The 18,783-nt window shown below is 49.0% G+C and overlaps 1 long non-coding RNA gene across 1 annotated transcript; it reads right to left on the reverse strand.

The window, feature by feature from the left end:
• Positions 1 to 5,383: 5,383 nt before the first annotated feature.
• LOC125699469 (uncharacterized) lies at positions 5,384 to 10,339 on the reverse strand. The gene is made up of 3 exons (XR_007379574.1): positions 10,131 to 10,339; positions 5,742 to 5,977; positions 5,384 to 5,532 (listed from the first exon to the last, which is right to left on the reverse strand). It is a non-coding gene; the product is annotated as an uncharacterized LOC125699469 (long non-coding RNA).
• Positions 10,340 to 18,783: the final 8,444 nt, after the last annotated feature.

Here is an 18,783-nt window from a genome sequence, read left to right on the forward strand (position 1 = left end):
CCCTCTCTGCTGGGGAATTCCTGTCCCAAAAGCAATCCCAGCACCTGCCTGGAGCACCTTGCAAGGGTTTCCTTTGGATGACCAGCAGAAAAATTGAAAGAGAAGATGACAACAAGAAAAAACTGAGCTGGAAGAGGATGAAAGCCACTTCCAGTCCATTCCAGGGCACTTCCAGCAGGCGCAGCCCACACCACACAGCACCTTCCCTCTGCCCCAAGCACATCAGCAGTGCCAATGCCATGGGAAAGCCTATGGAAACCTCCCCAGGTTCTCTGCCTCACTCCCCTCTGCTTTTCAGCTCTTTGGCATCACAGCATAACAGCCCACAGAGCCACACTCCTACCTGCAGCTTCTTCCTGCTTGGGAGTCAGCAAAGGTGAGAAAAGGCAACAAATAAATAAGCAGCAAAGAAAGCTGCCATCTAAGAATAAAATTAAGCCGGGGAAGATTTCAAACGTCAGAGTTTGCACCATCCCCTTCTCATGTGCCCTTGAACAAAGACAGATAGTGAAATACCTCTGAAATAGGAAAAACATATATATTTAAAATGTGATCTGAACGCTGCTAGCACAGGGCAGCAGCAGGAGATGCATTATCTCTCTTCCCAGGACAAAGGGCTCATTAATCATCTTGCACTATTCCACGCACTGCACCTTATCTCATCTTGCTCCCTACGCTCCCTTTCACAGGACATCCGTGAGCAGAAGTGACAGCAGTAAAGCATTCATTCACATCATTCTGTATTGATTCCCCTTGCCAAAATGGGTTTAATAGTGATAGAGATGCTGACACTGCATCAGAAGGTGGTCACCTCCTGGGTGGGATCTGTCTGTGGCACTGAGCTGGGGATAGGAAACAAAACCCTGCAGCAATGAGGAACAACATGAGGCAGAAAGGGAGGTGGAGCACAAGGGCACGATGCAGGAATTAAGGCAGAAGAACTCAAGGTCTGTTCTCCCTTGGGAGAACGAACCATCAGCAAATAGGGCAGATCAGGTCCTGCCCCAGCAGCAGAAATCTGCCCGATAGCAGCATGAAATCTGAAGCCCAGCATGGATGGATGCAGCTCAGCCTCGTAACGCCATCTCATTAATAGCACCCTTCACCATTTCCCTGCTGGAAAGCCACTCCTGCAGCACACGGGAATGGCTGCAGGTGGAGAGAGGCAGCTGCACTGGGATGGGGGTCCTGGAGCACATCCCATCAGCAATGACCACGAGTGGACGGAGGGCAACATCACTGCAAGAGCAGAGATTGGGATTAGGGTCCAGGATGGGCGTTTGCTGCAGGAAAATGATGGGAAACACCTTAGGATTAAAAGGATCACAGGAATCCCTTGCAGTCCCCAGGGTGCAGGCTGATCTCACTGCTCCTGGCAGAGGACAGGCTGAAGCTTTTTGCTCCTGTGCTGCAGAGAGCCTCGCACTGCACCCGTAGGTGCTGCACCCCCACCAGCAGGAACACTCCTAGGGCACTACAGCAATTTAAATAATGCAAAATAGGGGCTGTCTGCAGAGAGAAGCAGCCCGGCAATGAAGTAATGACCTTCAGAAAGGTGGAGACTGATGAGTTATGAACCCACCGCCGCTCCCCCCGCGGCCGAACTCATGTATACACTTATGCAATGATTTATTTGCATCCCGCACGAAAACAAATGGATGTTTTACATATTTATATCGTAAGACAAACCAATATTTAAACTGATCAAAGACAGCGGCAGATCTGGAGGCGATTAGAGTAAGTGTTTGTTTAACTGAGGTCACGCCGCACTCGGTGCGGGTGAGGCTGCGGATCTGCTGTGCACATGTGGGTGCATGGAAGGGCAGCAGTGTGCTGGGAGCCTGAGCACAACCCAGCACAGCTCTCAGGTACACGCTGGAAATCCACACAGCCAGGGTTCCGAGTTGCAAAGCTGCAAGCTGCCTGCTTGCAGAGGGAGGTGCTTAATTCTGCCAAGCGGAGCTGGCACACCAAGGCTGTCCTCGAAGGGATTTTCCCCTGCAGGAGAAGCACCAAACTGCAGCACTGGGCAGGTGCCCCCGTGGAAATGGGCAAGGGGTAAAATAGATCCCACTTCTACTTGCAGAAGAAGCCTACCTTGGGTGAGCAGCCTGCTCCAGCCGGCTGACAGGGATGCACAGTGCCTTGGGGCAGCGCTGTGCTGGGATTTGACATCTGGGGCCCTGCTGGCGGAAGGGAAACGCTCCTCCATCCGTTTCACGGCATGTTGAATTGGAAACAGCATAGATCTCTTCCACCCCCTTGTCATCCCGGCTCTCTGCAACTCATTTCCTCCGCCCTGACCCCTTTTGGCACCTGGGTCACAGCGGGGAGGGATGGGGCTGAATCCTGCAGCTGTCTGCAGGGGCACATCCCTGACGAGCCCACGTGTCCCACGCAAGGGACAAGATGCTCCATTGCCCCCATGTCTGCAGCAGGCTCTGAGAGCCGATTCTCCACCTGATTCAGACAGGATGGGTCCCAGTTGGCTCTGGGGGTGGATGCAGTGCTGCTGATGTGCATTCTGCTTTTCAGCACACAGCTTCACTTCAGGTGGAAGGCTCCCCAGGAGGGCTGAGAGCTCAGCAACCACGGGAGTCTTCTGCAGTGCGGTGCTATGAAGGGCAGGCACTGCCTCAACGCCCTGACACCAAGCACCTCGGTGATGCTTTGGGGTGGACAAAGCCAGGCAGCAAGAAGGGGGCTCTGCTGCAAGCTGTCCCCTCCCCACACATCCTCACCATCCCCAAGAAATGGCTGAGATCTGAGTATTTGTCTTTCCCCTCCTTTTTGCAGCACACAGAGGTGTGCGGGCATCAGTGTGATCGCAGGGTCACACAGTCTGTGCACTGCAGAAAAGCAATTATTTGGTCTGCAAAAGGATTTTGATACAGAAGAGCAAAAGAAGTAAGACTTCCTGTAGCCAAATTCCTGCATAATACATAAAAGACACATAAAAGGGCAGCGACTTCAAACAGCATCTTCCAGAAACAGCAGACAAACGAGGAGCCGTGATTTTCTATCAGACAGGGATGAGGATCAGCCTCCCCCTAAAGGAAGAGCCCTCTGCAGGACCCTCGTGTTTCCAAGACCCGTCTCCCTGCAGCACATAGGCACAACCTGTGCATATCCAGTCCCACAGGAACACTGCTGGATGGCAATGGAACCAGGATAAACAAACGACCCCAAAACAAAAGGATGCACGCCCCTTATGCCAGCCACCAGCATCCCTTTGCTGTGCATGCATTCCCTTTGCTGTGCATGCATTCCCTTCAGCTCCCAGCTCTTGGCAAAGCCAACCCCAGTGCTCCACCTGCACCCCCCAAACCCTCTGCAAAGCCTTTGGAAAAGGACAGATTTCATCCTTCTTATCTCAACTCCGGAGACAACATTTATCTTCTCTGACAGAAATCAACTTGGGACGCGGGCGAGGAGATGAATTAAAGGCCAGCAGACCCAGGAGGGCCCGCACAACTTGGAGGGGAAGTCTGCACCATCAGCATTTGGTTCCAGTTTGTCCCTCTGCTCGACACTTTGTCAGCACTTGGGGGAGACTGAGCAGGCCATGCAGAGCACAGAGCTTGGAGCTGCAATACGTGACATTCATGGGATGGGGGCTGCATCCCTACCATGTCCCCCTGAGCTCTCCATGCTGTCCTGCAGCCACGTTGCTGCTGGCTCCCAGGCCAGCTGGGCTGCAGGACAGGGATGAAATAATATTTGGATGTGCTCAGTGGTAACAAGAAGAGTTTGCTTGCAGTGGCGTTGCATGCTGGCAGGTTGAGAAGGGTTTCAGGAAGATTAGAGGTCACTGGTGTCACCCCATGGGTAGAGAAGCAGTATTTGGTAAAGAAGGACGGGTTCCTCTGCCACGTGGCGTCCTGCTCGAGGTGGAGAAGTGATGCTGAAATGGTGGAACAGGTCCTAAAAGTCTCAGAGATGCTGGACATTGAGTGGCAAAAGGGTTCTAAGTGGGAATCTGCACCTCCAGGCCAGCAGAATTGGTCTCAAAGTGAGCAATGAGTGAAACAGGCAAATCCCACCCTGAGCATCAGCAGGTCAGACACATCTGTCTTCCTGGCATCAGGATCCAGAGCTGAAATGCCCCCATTTAGAGAAGTGTGGCAGCAGCTCCAGGAATGGAGAGTGAACCCAAGCAAATTCCCTGCCCACAGCAGAGCTCCAGGTTGTGCAGACTTGGCTCCTTTCTCTAGGAAAAGCTCTGTGCTCCCATGCCCTGCACAGCGCACATTCAGAACAAAGAGGGAGCAGGTGCTGCTCCATAAAGATAGGAGACATCTGATGCTCTCCCTGCGCACTGCACGTGGGTGAACAACTGTGTCTGAATCAAAAACCTCCTCTTGGTTCACCCAGAGCCTCAGCTGCTCTCTGCAGCACTCACACATCCAACACCCAGCTCAACAGAGCCCACTGCAAACTGCAATGAGCCAGGGATCTCCAGCCAGGCAGAGCAGCCCAGGCTCAAAAAACAGTGTCCTGCCATGGAGAGGGTGTCTCTGCTGACCTTCCTCTATCAAAGCTTCCAAGTTCTGTTTGCTTGGTTCCTTCTTCACAGTTCACTGGAGCTGACATACCATTGACGTCTGTGCGACCCATTGCACTGAGATCCAATGGCCAAACAGCCCCTGAGGCACAGAGCAGCCCAGCAAAACAGGTCCTTGGTGGTGGCTTCTGTAGACCCCATGCCCAGAGTCCAATCTCTGTGGAGAACTTGGAGCTCTTCAGTGATAGAGGTTCATTCTCCACCACGTGTTGGTGATGCCATCATTGGCTTCAATGTTTGATCCTTTACACGTGCTCTGGGGAAATGATGGGTGATGGTTCACAGGTAGACTTGATGACCTCAGAGGTCTTTTCCAACCTTAATGATGCTACAGCTCTATGCTCAGTGTGCTCCCTTCCCTCCCCACCTTCCTGGGAACCTCAGCAGTGACATCCCAGCTTCTGACTTCAGTGCCATTGGAAATTCCTTCCAGCAGGGCAGCACTTGGCTTCTGTAGGAGCTTCTGTGGGCAGAGCAGCATAGAGGGAATGAATTCACTGCTTCCCTGAAATAACTGCTGCACAAAACACACCTCTATAAAAGGATGCAGCTGCCATCCACCGTTGCACAAACCTAACTAAAAAAGAAACCAGAAAAGCAGTGGTTCCCTCCCTCGATCCCACAAAGAGACTGCAAAGTCCTGGGGGGCAGGCACTGCTATTCCCCACTGATAGAATGTGGGGGGAAGCAGGAGCCGGTCCTCTCCAGCATCTTCATGCCTGCAGGTGTTCACCCATAGTGCAAGGCTGGGACTACACCCTGCCAGCAGGATGCAGGCTCAGGATGTCCTGAATGCTCCTGAGAAGAGCAGCCCTGCTGTGCTCAGTGTGGAGCTGCCATCCACTTTAATGCTGTTTTTCAGAAATTCACGCTGCTGATTGGAACGAAACCCACATCCTCTCATGGCAAAGCCTCCATCCATCGGAGCAGCAGGAAATGATGATTCACTCTTGTAAGGAACAGAGGCCCTGTCGACATAAAGGGCCGGGGAAGAAGAGAAAGAACAATATCATGGGCTTGGAAAAGAGACTTTGGGTGTGGGTTGGGACCACGATAGAGCTCAGTGAAAGCTGACAGGGATACAGCTCCCCTGCAGGTAGGGACATGCAGCACTCCCCACTCACCATTCTCCAACACCTTTCCAATGGATAAAAACACACACACACAGAAAACCCACCTGAGAGCTGTCCTTGTTTCTTACAAAGGCTTCTGCAGAGGCCTCAGAGCCACAGTGAGCAGAATGTGAGTCTGTTCTGGTAATGCACAAAGCATCCCACTGCTGGGAATGGAGCAGGATGCTGGGGCCGGCAAGCAGGGACTCTCCGAGGGCTGGGCAGGGCTCTGCCTCACTCCTGCCTTTGAAGGGCTCTTCTCATGTTGTTTGAAAGTTTGTTTATCCATCTGGTTGTAATTCTGCTGAGGTTTGGGTGTTTTATAGTTAACGAGAAAACGTTTTATGCACCCCAAGCTACAGCAAGAAGGAGAAAGGGTGGAGGCTCCTGGAAGCTGCTGCTACGGACAGCTGAACAAAGCACATTTCCTGCAAGGCAGTCTGAGCTTTGAGTCTCAGCACTTGGGTCCTCCAATGGGCCCCACAGCACAGATGCTGTCCCCGTTTCCCTGCTCCTTTGGCTCAGAAGGCTGTCGGTGGGGACCAGCCCTCACACTCCTATTTTGCCCATTACCGCTCCCCAAACTGCCTCTGGCATGTTGCAGACCTCCAGAAAACCTCTTCACGTGAGGACTGTGTGACAGCGAAAGTGGACAGTGCATTCACTTACTAGAACACACAGATTAATAAACCTATTGCTGTGCTTTTAGATGGGATCACTGGAACTGAGACACATCCTCGGTGACCCACACATCCATTCTGCTCCCATTGCCTCCTCCATCCAGCTCCTTCCTAGCTGAAGATCTGCCTGAGCAGATACAGCTCTCAAAGGAGCACTGAGCTTAGTCAAGGCCTTATCCTGAGTGCTGTAGCAGCACAGCCCGTCCTTTCCTTACCATTTTCACCCTGTGGGTCCCTCTTCAGTCAAATCTGCTTGCCTGTGCACCATAAGGTTCTAACTATCAGCTCCCAGCTATCAGCTGAAGGATTAATTCCTCTTGCTGCCTTGCTTGAGAAATGCTCGTGCCCCTTGGTCATGGTCAGACTGAGTCATTTTCTGGCCAGACAACAGCAAAACTCTGCTGAATGGACAAGCAAAGCCCAAGGACCAGTTTGGTCCTGAAATCAACTACAAACAAATCATTCATCCACTGCGAATGAAGTTTTCCCAGCAGAGAGAGGGGAGAAGTTCCAGGCTTAGCACACAGCCTTTATGTGCTGAGAACTGTCCTTCTCAGCACACTCCTCTCACTGTTCTCACCCTGTGCTTTATTGCAGTCACGTAAGACAGCAGTGACTTCAGCACACTGCAAAGCAGAGGTGATGCACAGCCTATACAGCAACTACAGGCTGTGTAACCTCAGATCTGAGGTCTCTAGGATTAAATGAGTTTGGGGTATTTTATCATTTTTGACAGCAGGTGAAACACTGGAATAAAACCCATTGGGAGCAAATGCCAGGTCGGATGCTGGCAGGTCTGCAACCCCACTCAGCACCTAGCAGAGGAAGAGGGGATGGAGGAGTTGCCATCAGCACCCTCCAGTCCTCCAGCCCAAGAGCTCTCGTGGCCCTGCTCCCCCCAGGACACACATTCACCCATCCATAAAGAACAGAAAGGAATAGTAATCTGGTTTCACTGCAGCCACCTGGGGCTGCACTAAGCTGAGCATGCAGTGACTTGCTGGCAACATCATTTTGAGGGCAGCTGGGTTGTGTTTTGGCCCAGAATTTTCAGTGGTGGCACTGAAAGAGATCCTCCAGTCTCCTATCCTCCCAGTGCCTCTGGGAGCTTGAGAAATACAATGGGTGCTGCTGGATCTCTGGAGCTAATTAAATGAGCACCCATGCTCAGTGGGCAGAGGAAGCTTGCTGAGCATGGGTACATCAGCATCGCCCAGGTGTCTGCTCAGCAGGCTGTGCCCAGCTCACATCGAGTCATGGAAAGCCCCCTCCAGATATCCAGGGCAGAAATGCAGTGATTTTTCCATACCTGCAGTCCCTCAATGCTGTGCCCAAGTTTTGACCCCCACTGCGATGCCACTGCGAGGACAGCAAAGAGGGAGATGGAAACCTCAGCTGGATGCAGGGAAGGGGCTGCTGCTTCCCCTTGGCTTGCTCAAGAAACTGCTGGGCTGCCAGTGCAGGAACAGGGCAGCAGCAGCAGGACCTGCAAGACTTTGCAACCAAGAAGAAAAGATCTGACGAAGGGAAAAGCAAAATTAATAAACCCCCTTTTGTTCTGCCCAGCCCAGCTGAGGGAGGCTGATACAAAAAGCACGGAGAACTGAAGCAGAGGGAGCAGCTCCCTCGCCTGCCAGTTGTGTTGTTCAAATCCAGATCGCTCAGTAGGAAAACAAACCCCAAAGCCAACACCATCCCCGTGCACTCACATCCTTGCTCTGCCTTGCCCAAAAGCCACGAGATGCTCTCTCCCACCCTGAAGTCATCCCAGCACCGCTCTCTCACTGGCGGTTATTAACGGGTTTTAATCTGATGCTGAAGAGGTGAGGCCGTCAGTGCTGCGGGTAACAGCTGTCTCTGATTAACTCTGCCTTGTGGAGTCGGTTTCGTTTGGAAGCCCACAGCCAACTCGAAACTCCCTTTGGAAGGCCTTGGTGCCATTGTGCGAAGGGAAAAAATAATAAGAGGAATCTCAGGAGGAGATTAATTTATCATCCGCTGCTCGTTAACGTGTGTCCACAGGATGAACCTCTGTCACAAGACAGGGGAAAAGCCAGCCTTGGTCAAAGCCAATCTGGAGATTTCCTCAATCCCCGAGGAAAACAAATATCTGCTAATCTCAGAGTCTCTGAGCCAGAGCTGGATATCCATTAGACTGGGCAAAAGCCAAAACTTCAACTCTAGTCCTCTGCTTTTCCTTTTCTCTGTTGGCTCTTTGTATGTTTTTCAGCTAAGGGGTGAAGTGCTCGGTGACACCTCAGGTGCCAACAGCAGTGATGGTCCCTTTGGGGCACCACCTGGCTCTGCTGGAGCTCAAGCATCACCTGGCCGTTCCAACACAACCTGTGTCATGTTGCCAAGCCACCAGCCATGCCTTGGGCTGAAACATAGCAAAGTTATCCAAAAGGGACAAGGCGAGTGACCTCCAACACACATTCCTCTCCTTGGGATCTCCTGAGCTGTACCTCACCTGCACAGCAGCACACAGATGGAACCAGCTGGAAGAGAGGGCTGACATTTTTTTAACAGCCTTGTTTCAACTGATTGATGATAATCCTAGGAGAGGGGTAGGACATCTTGTTACATTTGCTTATGCCCAGCCTGAAATGATATTCACAGAGAAAGAAAACACCACCACTGAACCCTGTCTGGGTAAGCCTTGAATCTTTACACCTGCTTCCTAAGCCCCAGGACAGAGATTTTAGTTGCAAGGAAACCAACAGAGATACAACCAAGCAACAAAAAAAAAAACAAACAAAAACCCACTGACTGACCCAGAGGTTTGCCTCTCCAAACTGCAACCTACCCAGCTGACGACAGATTCCAAGACACTGCAATGGCCCTGGTATCTAAATCCTATGCATGGAGACCTCAAAGGGTGGCAAAATACGCCAATACAGCTCTTCTCTTCTGACATCCATCACACAGGATGCTGCTGAGCGCACATCCGTGTCATCAGGCTCCAGTCAACAGTCCAACCTTGCCACCTCTGGTCAATGTTATCAGTCCAACCTCATCATCTCTCACCAATGCCATCAATCCAACCTCAACAACCTGGTCAACATCACTGGTTTAACCTCACCACACCTTGCCAACATCACTGGTCCAACCTCATCACCTCTGGTCAATGCCACAGACCCAACATTGCCACGTCTGATCATCGTCGTTGGTCTAATGTTGCCACCAAGCCAACATCACTTTGCATCAAGCACAGGGCTCTGCCACAGCTCTCTGAGGATGGGCACCTGCTGTGGGGCTGCTGCTCACCCTCCTGCTATTGCCCTGAACCACAAAGCCACCAGCTCCAGCATCCACCACAGCATGAGATGAGCCTGATTATCCCAACTGCTCGCTGTACTGGTGAAGGAACGGTCATTTCTGCATGAAATCTCAGTTCATTTTTAACACAACATTTGCATAAGCCTTTTTCTTTCTGGTTGATTGTAAAACACGGCCCAAGGTTTCCTTCAAAGTGAGAAAAGTGTTATTGTAAGGGGTGAGAGGGTAAAACACATTGGAAAGAAAAAACCAGAGCTATGCAAACCTCAAGTCTTTTCCAGCTCTGCAGACAGAAATTACTGGAGTTCAAATCACTGCTATTTCTTGGAATAGCACCTGGGAGGAGGTTTAACTCTCTGAACAAGCATTATTAATTTTTTAAAAAGGGAGTTTTAGTAGCTTAATTCTTCAGAGGAATATAATTCCTGTATTATTAACACCACCAGGGATTATTAAAAATGGCGAAAGCAAATTAAAATCTAATCCTGTTCTCACCATTTCCTGACTTGTGCTTTTCCCATCCTGGAGCACGAGATGCTGCAGAGGAACAGAGCACAGGATGGGCTGAGGGGAGCTCAGCATGAGCTGGAGAATTTGCTTTTAAGCCTCTGCCACTGCTTTGCATTTCCCATTCCCACTTGTTTTCACTTTCTGGTACACACACACTGGGGAGAACAACACTGGGAGTTCCCATAGCAAATAGAAACTGAAAAGATCCATCTGCTTAGCTCAGGTTTTAGAGGGCCCCTGCCTGCCCCTGTGAGCCCTCGCTCTCCAGCAGGTGACTGCACAGGCAATTACAGTTCCACAAGTGTTCTTAAATAGACGTGACAGAAATCACCTTGCCTTGAGCTCCTGGGTGCAGAGCACTGCCCTCTCACCACCAAGCAAAGCCTTTATCCAGCAGCAGAACAAAGCCGCCCAGTGAGGAGGACTGGAACCAGTGTGCATCCATGTGTGCTTTTACACGACAGATCTCTGCCTCAAGGTGAAAACTAACTGAAGGCAGTTGTTAAACAATTGGAAACAAATGATTTCTATTAAATCCTGCAGGACTTTTCTGAGTCCTTGTTTTCAAGCTGTGTCCCATCTTAGAACATCAGACACACACAGGTGCCCGGCGTTGGGTGAGCACACACCACTCTAATCAATCACACATGTGCACACCCTGTTATCTACAAAGGACTGGTTTTCATCCTTTTGCCTTTGTCAAAACAAGAGTGTTCTCCAGCAAAAAATCTCCTATAGAGACATCCTGCCTGTGGCTTGCTGCAGAGCACACGAGGGGTTGCTTCTCACAGTTACTTCCATAGATTTCATGTTTCTATGAAACCTCAGATGAAATCCTTTGGGAAACATAAGGCAGAAAGGTGCAGCTCCTTCTGCCTGGGAGTTTCCATGCCTAAAAATGCTCTCAGACTATAGCTGGTGGTTTGGGACTAAGGTTTGGCTCATCTAAAACTCCAAAGAAAATCAAAGCCTTGGGAAAAGAAATCTATTTGATGAAGCAGAAGACATATTTGCAAATATATATATATATATTTTCTTTTTTTCCATCCAGTCCTCATCCTCATCTACCCAGAACGTCTGATCTTAGCAAAGAGCCACCTTTTGTCCCTGGGTGCTTTAAGAAATAAATACAGGTGTGCTCTGGGTTAGGAAAACAGCTGCAGGGGAGCATGCCCAGCAAAAAGCAAGCTACAGCCCTGTGTACCACCAGCAGCAGTACAAACCCCTCCAGCTGTGGACAGGAAGGGATGAGCAGGGAGAAGAATTGATCTAAACAGAGTAGGAGAAGTCTGCTTGCAGGTGAGGAAAAGGCACTGAACCACCCAGGACAAACAGAAATAGGTGTTATCAGAAATAGGTGAATCAGTCTCTTCTGTCAGCTTTTGCATCCAAACAGAACCAATTCTGGGGTGTTTCAAAACAGCTCAGAGAAAGCATCCAGCTGAGCATTTATTGCAGCACTTACCAGCTCTGTTTGCACTAACACTTCATTGATGTTTTTTTGCTAAGCCTGCAGAGGAAGCCTGTACAACAAAGGGAAAAATGGATTCTTCTCCATCTGTCATGAACGAAACCCTGACCTAAAAGCTTGGTTGTACCTCTGTTATTGATTCCTGCTCTTGCAAGGTAAACACACACAGGGATATTTCCTTGCCATGACCCCAGCGCCAGGTGAGAGGCAGCGTCTGGGGGCTGTAAGCAGAAACATTGCCACTTCCAGAGCTCCTCTGCTGAGAACTGAGAGCTCAGTCTGAAGTGCCATGAGAGCAAAACATGGACTGGTTTCCACCTCACTCAGCTCCCAGAATGCTGGGGACAAATTGGACAAGGGGCGCATAGGGCTCCTCCAGCCTGGTGGCTGCAAGCAGCTCCTGCTAGCATCCTTTGCAGGAAGAAATGCAATTCAGCCTCTGGGGTGACTTTGTTGGGGGGAAAAAAATTGTGCAGAGGTGCTGTGATCCAGTGCCCACATTGCTGCATGGCGCCTGCTTTGATCGCTTCCTTTTTGCTGTGTAATCACCAATAATCATTTCTCTGTGCCAGGACCATTAGGCATGCTTGTAAAGCTATTGCCTACCCCTGAGAGACCGTGCAGTCAGATGCCTCGTGTGCTAACCCGTGAATTGCATCCATTTCAGCACACACAGGGCCCGAGGCCTCGAGGAAATCAGCAATCCAAACAAAGTCTGCTGAGGTTTAAAAAACGAATTACTTTCATAATGCTGAACTTCAATTGGATTCTGGTTTGGAGACGGTTCTCTGCAAAATGAGGCAAATTGTCTCAAACTAAGGGGGGTTTGACCAAACTGCAGCTCGATTGTCACGTAGTTTTGTCTCTTTCCCAGTGCTGCTGATTAACAAGATTATTTATGTCTAAGCACAAGCCCAGTTCCTCTGTTTCCTTATCCAGAAGCTTGCTCTTTCCACAGAAAAATGAAAGCGAGTGGATTAAAAATGGGGGAGAAAAACCCTGCTATCTCCAATGACTGCTGCCTCTGGCACTTCAAGAGCAGTTCCTTGCTTTGTTTGCTCTGCTTTATTTCTTGCCTTTAAGTCTCCTTCTTCCCAGCAGCAAGCTGCAAAGGTCAGACACTATCATGACATGTGTTCTTTCTGCAATGCAAGAGGGAACACAACTCTTCCAGTTTTAGAGACCAAACCAAGAAAACAGGCCACAAGTTCCTACAGGTGACAACCTCTCAATGCCATGCATGCCCTAGCAGATAAATCATGTAGCCCACATGCACCAACATGAGTCCATCAACCAAGCCTTGAAATCCCAGCACAGATAAAGCAGGGAGCTTCCCTGTGTTGCTGCTGGATGGATGTGATGACTCCCACAATCTGTGTGATCTCAGGGAGGTCAGCCTCACCAGTGCTCATACAGACCATTGGGAAAGCTACAGCAGCAAGTCTCCTGGCTTGGAATTACTTTAGCAGTTCCCTAAGGTAAATACACCACAAAGAACAAGAGGAAAGGGATGGGGAAGGGCTCTGCCCTGGTGGAAGAGCGGCAACGTCATACCATTAGTGAGAAGATGTTGGTTTATACCTGTGCCACACTGTGATGCACCAGTGCACGTGTGATGCTGCACTCTGCCCCGTGCCCACTCTGCACAGGGAGATACACAGCATCCCAAAATTCAAGGTCTGCATCTGCACCACAATTCAGGACCTTAAGTTCCCCACGGGTGTGATTGAGCTCTTGTATCTGGCAGCCCAGGTAAGAGCTGACCCAATGGCATAAAGGAGATCCCAAATTTGGTCCCTCCATCATCATCTCAGTGGAAATGGTGACACAAGACTTGCAGCTCAGGACACCAATACTCACACTTACAGCCATTCTGTGCTGTGTGAAGGTGACGGAGGCAGACACTCGTGCTGTGAACCCTGAGAAGGACAACTCTCTGCAGGACAGCTGTGTGTGTCTGATGTCCTGCCAAAGGCGTGCTGGACCTCACGATGGAAAAAGATCTTCAGCACTAGCTGAAATCCAAAGCCTGGTGTTGATGCATTACAATAGTGTATCTCTGAAAGACCCTAGACATGCCAATTGTATCATGAAGGTGTTGGGCAGTGAACTCAGAGACCTGCCTTTAGTCCCTTGTCCTGCTGAGGGCCACACGTGGTGAGATACAGCTTCAAGCAGCTACAGAAGTAAGCTTAAAACACTGGGAGGAGTTGAATGAGTACAGTTGGTCTTGGCTTTGTCTCCCTGTCGTAAAAACAAGCAAATTTAAGGCACAGGATAAAAAGAAGTAGCAACAAGTGCAAAATAAATAGAAAGGTTATGTACATTAGCTGTTTATAGCAGGAGAATGAGTCAGTCTATCCCAGCAGTTTTCATTATGACCCAGATGAGGCCTTCAGTGAATCCCCACCTTGAAAATGGAAAAAGCCTCTGCATGTCACACATAAATAGAAATTTTCCAGACACATGAGGACAAGAGCTCAGACTAACTGGACAGACATCACTCTGCAATGTAAAACTACCATCAGGTTTTCTTATTACTGCTTAGAAACTGACCTTATTTATTGCAAAAGTTAGGAAGTGAAATCGTAGCTGAAAAGGAAAAGCTTTGTATGTCCACATACACAGGATTCTTTATTCCATGTGCTATAACGTGGTGCTGGTTACCTGCTCCCCCTCTGGGAAATATAAGGCTGTATAAATGGAGAGTCCATCTGCTCAATGTAGAGCCCCAAAGAATTAATAACACCAACAGGGATGAAAGCCAGGACAGGTTGAACTCTTGCAAAACAATGGTGAAACCCTATTCTCAACTTAGGCTTCTCCCATGGGCACTGACATGCACTTTGGCCTTGATCCCAAGACTTATGTTCCTCCCATAATCAGCAGAGCTCCAGCCTGCTACTTCCAGGTTCCTTTCATCCTATGGCTGACTTCCCTTGAGGATTATTTCTTCCCTGGCTCCAAGGAGACATCAGTGAGGAAAAGCAGCTGTTAGTGCATGCCAAAAACAAGCCAAGCATGGAGATGCTTCCTGGATTCTCAAGAAACCCCTTGGCCTATTTGCAAAGGGACTTACTACCTATAAAATCAAACTTCATCAAATGCAGCTGAAGGAGCTCTGGGCTTTCCCTAGAAAAATGCATGAGATCCCTAGCAAAGCCTAGCAGCTGTTTACAGCTGCTCCCTCCATAAGCCATGCCTTTGGAGCACACATGGACTACTTGGAGTGGGTTGGTGTGCAAGAAGGAGGACTGTGCTGAACAACACCGAGGGGCTGGAAGCACATCTACAGGGGAACTTGCCATCAGCATTGCAAATGCATGGCAGCACTGCATGGCCTCAACACTTTTGATCAATCTCTGGTTGTGGGTTTTGGTGCTGGAATGTTTTTTAAGCTTCCTGGCTCTGAGTAACTACTGAACAACTGTGGGACCCCAAGTAAAAGGCTAATCTGAGAAAAAAGAAAGAGCAGAAGGCTTTGACAGAGCTGAAATCCTTTAGAAATGAATTAAATGCAAAGTCTATCAAACAGCAGACAACAGCATGAGCTGAGTGAAGGCTTCATAGGAACAAGAGAGAGTGCTGCAGGTCAGCAGGCACTACTGCACAGATCACATCTCTCTACATAGAGAGGAGAGCTGCTAAACATGCAGAACAAAGCAGGAGTTACTGCTGCCTTCATGCAGAGACTGGAGGTTGGAAGGGCTCAGCACTTTGGGAACAGAGCAAGGAAAAGAATCAACAGATCCATTGTACTCACAGGTTACTGCGAGAAAAAACTACGCAGACAAAGATAACTGCCAAAATTTGTTAAAAAGGCACATTTTCCATTACCTACAAAGAGAGATTTTTGGAGAGCTGTCTGATGCCAAGCATATTTCTGCGCTCGATGCATCAGCAGCCTCCTGGCAGGTGCCCTTAGAAAAACAAAGTGCATGTTTGTGGGCATTCAATGCTCTATTTGAGAGGCACTTTCCTCAGCCCGTCACTTGGGCTGAGTTCAGCACCAGAGAGGTGTTTCACTGGAAAATCCAACATATTTTTGTCAGTGTATCCGGGAGGGTTCCAAAGTCTACAAAGCGGATGCTTACATCTGGGGAAAATGTGCAGAAAAAGCATGAGAGAAGCTCCAGCTCACTTTGGAAAGAGCTGGAGTTGCTAGGCTGGAGCTGAACTGCAAGCACTGGAAATAAGGAGAAGATAGGAGGCAGCGCAGGTTGGCTGGAGGCACCCGGCTGCCACAGCAGACAAGGAGGAGAGTCAAGGATTTCCTGGAATTACTGAGTGCAAACAAAGCTGCCCTACTTCAGCTGCTCAAAGTAGCAACCTGAGAGCACTACTGTTCAAAAAGCTGTCCCAGGGAACAAAGGATGCTGATCCTAATGGAACAGGGCTTCTGTGCTGCAAGATGCCTCCTGAGGGGTACTGCACAGATGGCACAGGCTCTGCCATGGTCAAAACCGAGAGCCATGCCATGCACACCTCAGTGCTGGAAGCACCGTGGTGATTTTGGCCATGGTGGATGGCTTATATGCTTGTAAACACAAGTCACTCATGTGCCATCTGCTATCAGCCACAAACCATGAGCATGAAGAGATACATGAACATCACCATGCCAAAAAATGATAAACAGGCACTCCTGGAGAGCACCTTCCAGTTTCGGCTATGAACACACGATGTGAGGGGCACGCAGAGCCTGGTGGTGGCAGAGATGCACCGAACACTTCCTAATCCATCCCTCTGCTACCAGCAGCAACACCTCACATACTGCATTCCCACCAGCACCACGACCAAGCTCTGGGTTCACAGACCCACTGTTTGGAAAGGGGCTGCTCCCATTCCCCCTATCCCACATCCACATTCTATATTCCATACATACACAGTTGGAAAAATTACAGATGGCAAACACCAGAGCTGCTGTAGAAGATAAGCACTCACAGGCAAGCAACAATGCTTGCCCAAGCTAATATACTTCTAATACACTTCTAATCTCAACAGGAGCTTTTCACGTTTGATAGGATTTAGTTTAAAGGCAGTAGGACAGTAAAGAGCAATGTTTCACACTGGCCTAAGGGAGAAATGGCACAGAATCAGTTGTTCAGGATTCACACAAGGCAAAAACAGTCAAATGAGGACAAAAACCAGTGCATTAAGAACAGCTTTTCACCAGAACACTGCAGGCATACTGTAATTAAGAAAACTGTATGACCTGGATTATTAACTGCCTTTTCTTGTTATGACTCACTAGAAGACACAGCAGCTAGTCACATCTCACCGAGTTTTACCAAGTGTGACACTTGAAATAATAGTCCTTGTGATGGGCTTGGCCATCTGCAGCAAGATCAGGGCTGGAGTTTCCTTTCTGCCTTGCTCCTGTTATCACCAGTGCAATGGGTTGGTGGGAAATGCCAAAACAGTAAAGGACCTACTGCTAAGAAACTGCTCTTGAGCTGGACTCTCTCACTGGAATGTTTGCACTGTGTTTCTAATCCATCACTTTGCTTCTTGGTTTTGTTAATGCATGCCAACGCCAAGCTGGTTGTGCTTCATCACTGCAAGTAAAATAATACAAAAAGATGTCCAATACTGCATATGTACTAAGGACCAAAGCTGGTGAGCTGGTGACAAGTGAAATGAATGACTGGATTACTATTGGCATCCTGTGCAAATAGAAACTGTGCTGGACAAGACAGACCAAGCCTCAAAGAGAAGGAGGGCTGATAAAGACAGGGAATACAGGAAGGCAAATAGCATAACATTTAAGAATAACACATCGTGCTTAGACTTAATATGGAGTTGTCTTAGTAACTGAAAGAGTCATATTCTTAACAGCTAGCACAGAAAGCAATGCACCACAGGAAGGGACCAGAGGGCAAGGAGTTGTTGGCACGCAAGGTTTTCTTCCTATCGAGTGGAAGGAACAGCATGGGGAAAGGAACCGATCTTCGATCAGATACGAGATGAGGACAGGCCAAGAAGGATTGCAGGAGTACCGACAAGGATTCGATGTGAGAGAGATGAAAAAGCCAAGCGAGAGGAAGTTTTCTGAATGGATGTGGTCTGGGCAAAAGTCAGCATTCATCGAAGCCAAGAGAAAAGGATGTTGCGTTAGTCGAGGCACGATGAGACAACAACTTGGACACGAGTTTTAGCTGCGAGGAAGAAAAGGTTAAACACTTATGGCTGAAAACACTTAATCTAGGAATGGGAAAACAAGAAGATGTTTATTGGCCAGAAATAAGAAAGAAAATCAATCCACCACCTGAGCTGTATCAGCTGAGACAAGTCCTCCCAGGAGACCTTCCTTCCCCTCCCACTTTGTCCAGCTTCCTCCTTCAGCCCTGCCTCCCTCCCCAGCTTTCTGTTATCATTTGGATGTCTATCTTTTCTTCTGCAAAGGGCTTGACCAAGGAAAACAGAGAGCTTGTAAATCCGCCTGCCTGGATGTGGCTTTTTGATGTCTGGAGTGCAGAGACACACTGCTGAAATTTATGTTCTCCAAGGAGGACTGAGAAAGGGAGAAATTTATGTTAGGAAAAAGTGACTGTCATCTCAGTTTATCTCCCAGTTTTGTAATGGAAAACAGGCTTCCTACAAACACATACACACAAAGCCCAGCATGAAACCGCTCATGAACTGGAGCACATTAACCAAGAACCATTCCATAACGAGTGGTAATAACAATATTAATAACGTGGTAAATCACACACAGCCTCCAACGTGCCTATCTCCCCAGCAGGGAGAAGGCACCCTGTTGAGAAGCAAAGCAGCAGCACCTCTGTGCTCTCCCATCCTTCATTCTGCCTGTATCAATCACACTGGGTCCCAGAGCAGCACACTGACCACAAACAGCAGCCCTCACAGAAGCTGTTGTGCCTTGCACCAGCAGCAAATAAAGCACAGAGCTCTACCAGAGGGTGCTTCAAAGCCTCAAAGTGACAGTTCCAAGCCCACCCCAAACACGTGCACCATCTGAATACACCCAGCTCCTCGTGCTGAATCAGGCAGGTAATCAGTGCAACTCAGGCAATGAGCTGGAAGGAGTTAAGCTGCTCAAGTAGAAACGTCCTCATCTGTATATTAAAAACCAAACAGATTGGCATTCCTGCTCAATGAGCGTGCTTTTCAATCCTTGGTTCATTTGGAGTTCTGAATTTACAGCAG

Source organism: Lagopus muta, chromosome 12 (assembly GCF_023343835.1).
Source record: "Lagopus muta isolate bLagMut1 chromosome 12, bLagMut1 primary, whole genome shotgun sequence".
In the NCBI taxonomy this organism is placed as follows: Eukaryota; Metazoa; Chordata; class Aves; order Galliformes; family Phasianidae; genus Lagopus; species Lagopus muta.